Raw genomic sequence first — 8,619 nt, 5'->3', positions numbered from 1 at the left:
TTGTGCCTGAAAACACATTGAGTTTGTTGGTTTGGAGAGAACAGACTCCTAACTATGTCCTGCTAGGGATTTATGGAGTGGCATGGATGGACCCAGAGCCAGCCAGCCTGGGAGACGACTTCATTACCAGGCATTCACCTTACCAAGGCCAAGGCATCTTTGAGAGGCTTTCTCTGGGAGTCTTAGCTGAGTATGAAGTTTTCTCTCCTTCTCAGAAGTCTATTTATTTTCCAGTGGGTGCTTTTTGGAACATTCACCTAAAATTCAGGCCGAAGATTCATTTTTTCTCTCCTTCTCAGAACTTTTTCCTAAGAAAACTCATTCACAGTTTGCCTTTCTTAACAACATGTATGTTTCTGTGCCAGGAGAGAGGTCAGTCCTTATATTAATTTCCAGGCAGAGGATGTTGCCAAAATATTATTTTTTTGACCAAGTATCTTTGACAGACGACATCAGCAGCAAATAATTACACAACCCTCCCCCAATACAGGAAGAAGTGCTCTTTAGCTCTGTGTTGGGAGTCAAGCAATCAAAGGAAAACTTCTGCAAGCAGAAATCACCAGAAACATTGCAGAAATGTTCTGAAGAGTAACTTCAGGAAGTTGGACAAAAGAAAGAAGAAACAGAACACAGACATACGTTTTTGCATCCCTGCTAAACAGACTCCCAAAACAATATAGCTGTTTTAGTGCTATCGCTGAGATAGTAGTATAGGGGGTAAATAATAGTTATTATTATCATATCGTGTCCCAATTTTATGGAAAAAGATACTGAGACTTAGAGAGTCATCGTTAATCTGTTGGAGACAAGCAGTTACAGAATTAACAAGTAGAAGTAATCTCCTATTTGGGGAACATAATAAAGTATATGACACAGAATAATGCTGAAATAACATGAATTTGGAACATTTTGTCACCATTTACATAAAACTAAGAAAAAGTTTTGACAGTGATTTTTCAATATTTATATACCTTGATTCAAAATCAGTAGCAATGGAAATGCTGTTTTTTTTTTTTTTTTTTTTTTTTTAACCTTGATTTGTTTTGCTGGATAAACAGTTAATTCTGGTCTACTGTCAGGAGACCTGGGTTTGATTCCTGGGTCAGGAAGAACCACTGGAGAAGGAAATGACAACCCACTCCAGTATTCTTGCCTGGAGAATCCCGTGGACAGAGAATCCTTGCAGGCTGTGGTCCATTGGATCGCAAGAGTCAGACACGACTTCGCGACTAAACCACCATCACCCACTGTCTCAGAAAGTAGATACCATCTTCCACTCTCTGATTATTGATGCAAATTCCAGCCTCTTAAAGATGGTGAGAGAATGAACAACAGTTATTGTTCTGTTGTTATCACATTGAACTACACTAGTTGTAACATAATGAAGTGAACTTGTAGCTTGGCAAAAATGAAACCTGCATAAATTGTCCAAATGATGTGGCTTTCCCCAAGATTGAGCAACAATGTGCTATGAGCTATTTCTCCATCCATCCACTGTTGAGATTCTGTTCCAGTATTCCCTGAGATAGGGTTAGGGTTTTTGGTGGGGAAGGAATTTCATGCATACCTTCCCTAACCTAACTGCCCACAAGTTCTTCTCCAGTCATTGCTTATGACTTTGGTGAATGGGGTGGGGTGGGAGAAGGTGAGTATCAGTCAAGTTCAGTTCAGTTCAGTCGCTCAGTCGTGTCTGACTCTTTGTGACCCCATGAATCACAGCACGCCAGGCCTCCCTGTCCATCACCATCTCCCGGAGTTCACTCAGACTCACGTCCATCGAGCCATCCAGCCATCTCATCCTGGGTCATCCCCTTCTCCTCCTGCCCCCAATCCCTCCCAGCATCAGAGTCTTTTCCAATGAGTCAACTCTTCGCATCAGGTGGCCAAAGTACTGGAGCTTCAGCTTTAGCATCATTCCTTCCAAAGAAATCCCAGGGTTGATCTCCTTCAGAATGGACTGGTTGGATCTCCTTGCAGTCCAAGGGACCCTCAAGAGTCTTCTCCAACACCACAGTTCAAATGCATCAATTCTTCGGCACTCAGCCTTCTTCACAGTCCAACTCTCACATCCATACATGCCCACAGGAAAAACCATAGCCTTGACTAGGCGGACCTTAGTCGGCAAAGTAATGTCTCTGCTTTTGAATATACTATCTAGGTTGGTCATAACTTTTCTTCCAAGGAGTAAGCGTCTTTTAATTTCATGGCTGCAGTCACCATCTGCAGTGATTTTGGAGCCCCCCCAGAATAAAGTCTGCCACTGTTTCTACTGTTTCCCCATCTATTTCCCATGAAGCGATGGGACCGGATGCCATGATCTTCGTTTTCTGAATGTTGAGCTTTAAGCCAACTTTTTCCCTCTCCTCTTTCACTTTCATCAAGAGGCTTTTTAGCTCCTGTTCACTTTCTGCCATAAGGGTGGTGTCATCTGCATATCTGAGGTTATTGATATTTCTCCCGGCAATCTTGATTCCAGCTTGTGTTTCTTCCGGTCCAGCGTTTCTCAAGGAATCAAAATAGAGTCAGGGGAAAATGTTTATCTACTCAGCTGTGCATCGTGTCTCTAAACCCATAAAAAGAATGGCTCTGGTGGCTGCCAGAGAGAAGCTACAGGCAGAACACTGGTGAGAGAGCATGGCCAGATGACCTCACTTCATTTTGAGGTGGAAACACTTGCTGTGAAGGAGGACTCAGTGAGATGCTGGTATGGCTGACTGTTGGCATCTGCTAGATATGTCTGAGGGTCTCTGCTCCCATCCTCCAGGCTCCAGATGTGAGTGGCATGGGGCTGTCTTTCCTCTGTGCTGTGGAGACTGCTGTCTTGTCCCCCTTTATCCCCATGTTTTCTGTGGAAGATGCGTTCTCTGGTGCTGGAGACCCGACAGTCCCTAGCTGATCCCAGTGCAGCCATAGTTTCTCTGGTCACAGTAGGGGAAGTGGAATGGCCAGACGGTGCAGGGATGTCCGGGGAGCAGAGAGGAGGAAATCCTGTGTTCTGGGTCTCCACTGCCTTCAACTTCCTCCATCACCTTCTTGTGGAAGCTGACCAGGGAGAGGAAGCCTGGAGGCACCCTGGATAGCATAACCAGGCCCTGGGAGGGGACTGGCCTGGAGGGACCAGTGGCCGCAGCAGCACCAGCTGGGACTCTAGTTTAGTAAAACCTCAGCTGGCTGAAAGCTGAAGTGCACAGGTTACATCCACCGCATCCCCGTAACCAGGGCTCCTCTGCAGGCTCCTGAATCATGAATGTTTTATTGTGCTGTTCTTTTTGATGAATACACCATCCATCTTGATTTCCTATCTGTTTAAAACCTTATTTCTGTGAATTTTTCTTCAGCGTTTGTGATCTCTAACTAAGAAAAACAAAAAACTCAAAGGAGCAAGGAGAAAATATCAACTAGTGAGAGATGAGTACTCTTTAAAACAAATCCTTGCATAGTTGACATTTGCTTTGTTTTCACCCTTTCTCCCCAAAATACTTTTGCTGTTGTAATTGAATTTTTCTAATTATCAAAGATTATAAATGTACAATATTAAGACATATAGGACAATACTTTTAAATGTACTTACAGTCATAATTAGGTGAAAAAAAAAATTACCCCTTAAACTCTTCATTACTCAGTGGTAGCTAAAAGTTATTTTTCATTTTTCAGATTTTCGCATAATAACAAATTGTCTAACATCCTGCTGGGAGTTCTTTTCACGTGGACTCATTAAAGAGATTGTAAGTGAAAGCAGATGCATAAATACAAAAACCTATGATTTTCTCCAAAATAAATAAATCCGGGTCTACGGTGTGCCTTCATCTCCTTTCGCCAAGAGAGGTTATTGTGAGTCCAGCGTGTTAGGGAGAAAGCTTTTGTTGTGAGCTCCAGATTCATGCAGGACCCAGATCGTCCGCTGCACTTTCATGAGTTCTCTTAGAAGTGACTTTCAAAGGGAATGGTGAAGACAGACATTTTCCTCGGTTCTCAGCAATTTCCTTGCTGATAAATCTAAAGATTCTCAAGACTTCCTTTTTCTTTAACTTTTTGTTAAAGAAGAGATGAGAGAAGTTCCGAAGACAGCCCGACCCTCTGGCCAAGCCTCGAAGCTTTCCTCATCTCTCATAGGGATGTCAGTTCGGTTCCTCTCTTCCTTCATTAAACAGACTGAATGAAATCCCCATCCAGACCCCTCGTCTCACAGCTCTGCCAGGTGACTCTCACTCCTCTGCTCTGATCTGTCCTTCACCCCATCTGTGTGTACGTTTAGCATTGTTGATGTCTTCTTGTTTGTGATTTTTCCCTGCACACCAAAAAACCCACTAATTATCAGGTGACAGTCAGCGTCCTGCTCCCGATGCTAGCTGCTGGACGCCACATGGAATAAGTGAGCATAGGGGGGTCTCCCACCCGAGGCCACCCTGCCACCCTTGCCCTTAAGATATCATATGCCCAGATCCAGGACCATTAGTACATGGAGGTGAGGGTAGTTGTTGTTCAGTTGCTAAGTGGTGTCCGACTCTTTGAAACCCCATGGACTGCAGCATTTTTGAAATTTTCTGCTGGGCAGTGAAGAGGCCCAGTGAGCCAGTCTTTGCGTGCGGTGACTGTTGACTGGACACTGTCAGAAGGCAGGTGCCTTCTATTCAGCATAGCTGGTGTGATAAGGTTGCAGGAGCACCTTCCAAAAGCAAGTGTGTGTTCGTTTCACCTTAGTTATTTATCTATAGTCAATGAATACAGTGCTTTACAAAAATCACATGAACACAGAAATGTAGGACTTCTCTGGTGGCTCAGTGGTAAAGAATCTGCCTGCCAATGCAGGAGACACAGGTTCGATCCCTGGTCTGGGAAGATCCCATATGTCTTGGAGCAGCTAAGCCCGGGCGCCGTAACCATTGCGCTTATACTCTGGAGCCCAAGGGCTGCAACTACTGGAGGCTGCACGCCCTAGAACTCATACCCTGCCACAAGAGAAGCCAGCATAGAGAGATCCCGTGCACTGCAACTAGAGAGTAGCCCCCACTCACTGCCACTGGAGAAAAAGCCCTTGAAATAAAACCCAGCACAGCCAGAAATATATAAACTAAAAATTATAGAAAAGAACTTAAAAATATAGAAATGTTGAGAATATGTCACCAGGTGAGCCTCTGTTTTATCTGTTGATTGGTAACTAAAACTGGAGTCAAAATGGACAGAGAAAGTAAACTAGAAGAAATCAAATACTTTAACTCAGGAGATTTAAAACAAACATCGATAGTCACTTTTTTTTAACAATTGAAAGCCTTGCATGCCAGCCCAAGCATCTGGGTTCAGAGCTGTAGCGTGACCTTGACTTCCTGTGGCCGGGGGAGCTCGCTCAGACTGTGCTCGAAGTGGCCACGTGTGAGCACCCCAGAGGACTGCACTGACGGCGGCGCCTGTTGGTTACAGTGGAGGAATTCAACGGCAGTGTGTAATTTTCTTTGTGCCTGTAAAATGCCTTTCTTTGTCCTCATTCTATGAAGTGTATTATATAAAGTTGCATTTGGAAGGGTATCATGTCAGAAATGATTTTCTAGTGATTTAGTGAAAAATTTGGTCAATTTCCTTTTCATCATCTGCATTTTTTATTTAAGGAATTTTTTTCTTTTTATCATCATAAACTGTAAAAACTGAGAGAATGTTAGAAGATCATTTAATCCAACTCCCAAGTTTCAAAGGAAAAAAATCTTGAGGAAAATTATGTTTCAACAAGATCGTAGGACATTGTGACCAATATTAAAGGCTCCATTTATAACTTAGTATCACTTAGTGCTAATAATTAATTATATTTCCCAAACTTTAGGTCAAATATCATAAATATTCATTGCCAGGAGAAACATCCAAGAAATCCATGTTTTCTTTCATGTAAGATAGGACCACAGATATCATTAAAGTATGAAAATTTGTTTTAATCTCACTTTGTATATTTTAGATAATGCAAATTTAGGGTTAAGCAAGCATGTGTTTTCAACAGCTTTATTTAAGCTATCAAATCTTTCTTAAAGAGCTGAATATTACTTCTTAGGATATTATTTGATTCTAATTTCAAGCTTTTAATATAAATTAGAAATTATCTATCTACTTTTTTATATATCCTTATATGTAATATTATTGCCTGGAGAATTCCATAGACAGAGGAGGTTAGCAGGCTACAGTCCATTGGGTTGCAGAGTTGGACATGACTGAGTGGCTAACACACCAGTTCATATGTAGTTTTAAATATGAATCAATGAATATAAATGCATACATACATACTTGTGTGTTTATGTATATATGTGCCCATGCATAGGTATGAGTGTGACATTTGGGATCTTTGGAAGCTTACTTGTATGGTAGCTTTTGATGGAAATTTGTTTTCTAATGCTCCATTTACTGACAAGTCAGCATATAATCAACTATGAATTTTTATGCTTTTCTTCATGTAATATTCTAAGATATATTATAAATAGTTTGTATTTTTTGTATATAATTTTAATTTGTAATTGTATTCAGAAACTCAGACTTGTTTGTAGAATGTGTTTTTAATTCTTACAAAAAACAAATGTAGGTTAAAAACAATTTGGCAAGAAGGTGATTATGAATACTATTAAATCTGGCATCTAGCCCAGGAAAAAGACTTCAATTTATAGAAGACTCCAATTTATTTCCATCTGGAGAGTGTTCAGGAGTGCTTGGAAAACAAAAACTGCTGCTTATAACGTCCTAAAACTGCTTGCTCTGGCTTCTTATAGTTTAAATTCAGTCATTATGGGTTCAAGGTTACAAGGGCACTGACTAGTGTTCAGAAAGGGACAAGTCAAGAATCATGTTGCCTGATGGAGAGTGGGATGTAAAGGTTTTAAATACAATGAGTAAAGAAACTAAAATCATTAAAAAGGAAACTAAGACATTTAAAAGGAAGAAATAAAATGAGGGAAAAGTATAGAAGTTGAAATATGTGTTAAAATACTGACCATGTCATATAGAAAAATTACACATGGAAGGGAAGGATTTATATCAAGAAATGTCTAATATCCAGATATCATCTTAACTTACTGTTATTATTGAGGATTTTTTTCATAGAAAGATAAACCATATACTGAAAGTTCATGAAAGGTCAAATATAGTGTAGAAAATTGTTATTGTTCAGTCACTAAGTCATGTCCAACTCTTCTGCGACCCCACAGGCTATATAGAGCCCACCAGGCTTCTCTGTCCATGGAATTTCCCAGGCAAGAATACGGGAGTGGGTTTGCCATTTCCTTCTCCAGGGGATATTCCTGACTTAGGGATCGAACCCACGTCTTCCGCATTGGTAGGCAGATTCTTTACCACCGAGCCACAAGGGAAGCCATAGCAATTACTTTGAGTAAATATCTGTTTAACATAAGCAGGTGGAAAAAAAAAAACACACTGTCAATTCATTCAGTTCAGTTGCTCAGTCGTGTCCGACTCTTTGTGACCCCATGAATCGCAGCATGCCAGGCCTCCCTGTCCATCACCAACCCCCAGAGTTCACTCAGACTCGTGTCCATCGAGTCGGTGATGCCATCCAAAACATCACTAAATCATTGCCATGCCTCTTTTCTGTGGTGGAGAGTGATACTAACTCTGGATTTTGGTAACTCATGATGGCTTCCTAAAAATTATGGTAAGATACTAAAAAATAAGAAGAGAATAACACTTCCATGCTAGAAGGGGAGAAAGAGTTCATAAAGAAAACTGTGTCAATCTAAGCAAAGGGAAGTGTTGGTCGTTCAGCTGTGTCCGACTCTTTGAAACCCCGTGGATGGTAGTTCGCCAGGCTCCTCTGTCCGTGGAATTCTCCAGGCAAGAATACTAGAGTGGGTTGCCATTCCTTTTTGGGATTCCTGGGAATCTTCCTAACCCAGGGATCAAACTTGGGTCTCTTGTCTTCCAGGAAGATTCTTTACTGTCTGAGCCACCAGGGAAGGAGAGATAATTTTAAACTGATTAAGAACAGATATTGCATTTGATCTTGGCCAAAAGGCTAAGAAGCAATGAGGGGGAGAGATAATTTTAAAGATAAAGTGTGTGATGTAAAAACACTCAGGTTTGTGTAAGTAGAATTTACTTAGTGGCTTTTTTTCTTTTTCCCTTGAAAATATGCCAGTAAGCATATTTGGTTTAATGAAGAAGGATCAATAACTTTTCTTAAAGGCAGTCATCCTCTCTGCTACCTTTTATTCATCAAGTCCCTAGAAGTTTAATTCTGACACATATCGGATTGTCTTCCTTTCCAACTCTGGTGTCAGGCACTCACGTCCAAGCCTGTCTACCTGGGTTATTAGTAGCTTTCTCTGTGCTCTCCCTTCCCTTCTTCTGGCCCTTTATTTCTCTGCAGCAGCTTACACTGCAGCCTAACACACTGATGGCCAAGCAGTACTGTAGTCTTACAGGCTCTGTGTCCTGTCCTGTGTCCCTGTGGCTGCAGCCAGAGCATGTGAGGGAAGGTCTTTGTGATCTTCATCTCTGTCCAGTATCCATCATTTCACTAATATGCATAAGGCATTAATATTGTCAAAACCCATTAAGTTTTTATTGCTGAAATAGGTTAAGTCAATATATCTCTACTCTTCAGTGTATATTCATCTCAGGAATTAAGGACTC

The 8,619-nt window shown here is 41.2% G+C and overlaps 1 pseudogene; it reads right to left on the bottom strand.

Moving 5' to 3' along the window:
• Positions 1–7,842: 7,842 nt before the first annotated feature.
• On the bottom strand, positions 7,843–8,011 carry LOC128059677 (uncharacterized; annotated as a pseudogene).
• Between the last annotated feature and the right edge of the window lie 608 nt (positions 8,012–8,619).

The sequence above is a fragment of the Budorcas taxicolor genome, chromosome 14 (assembly GCF_023091745.1).
Source record: "Budorcas taxicolor isolate Tak-1 chromosome 14, Takin1.1, whole genome shotgun sequence".
NCBI lineage: Eukaryota > Metazoa > Chordata > Mammalia > Artiodactyla > Bovidae > Budorcas > Budorcas taxicolor.
This window is presented reverse-complemented; position numbering and strand designations above follow the sequence as displayed.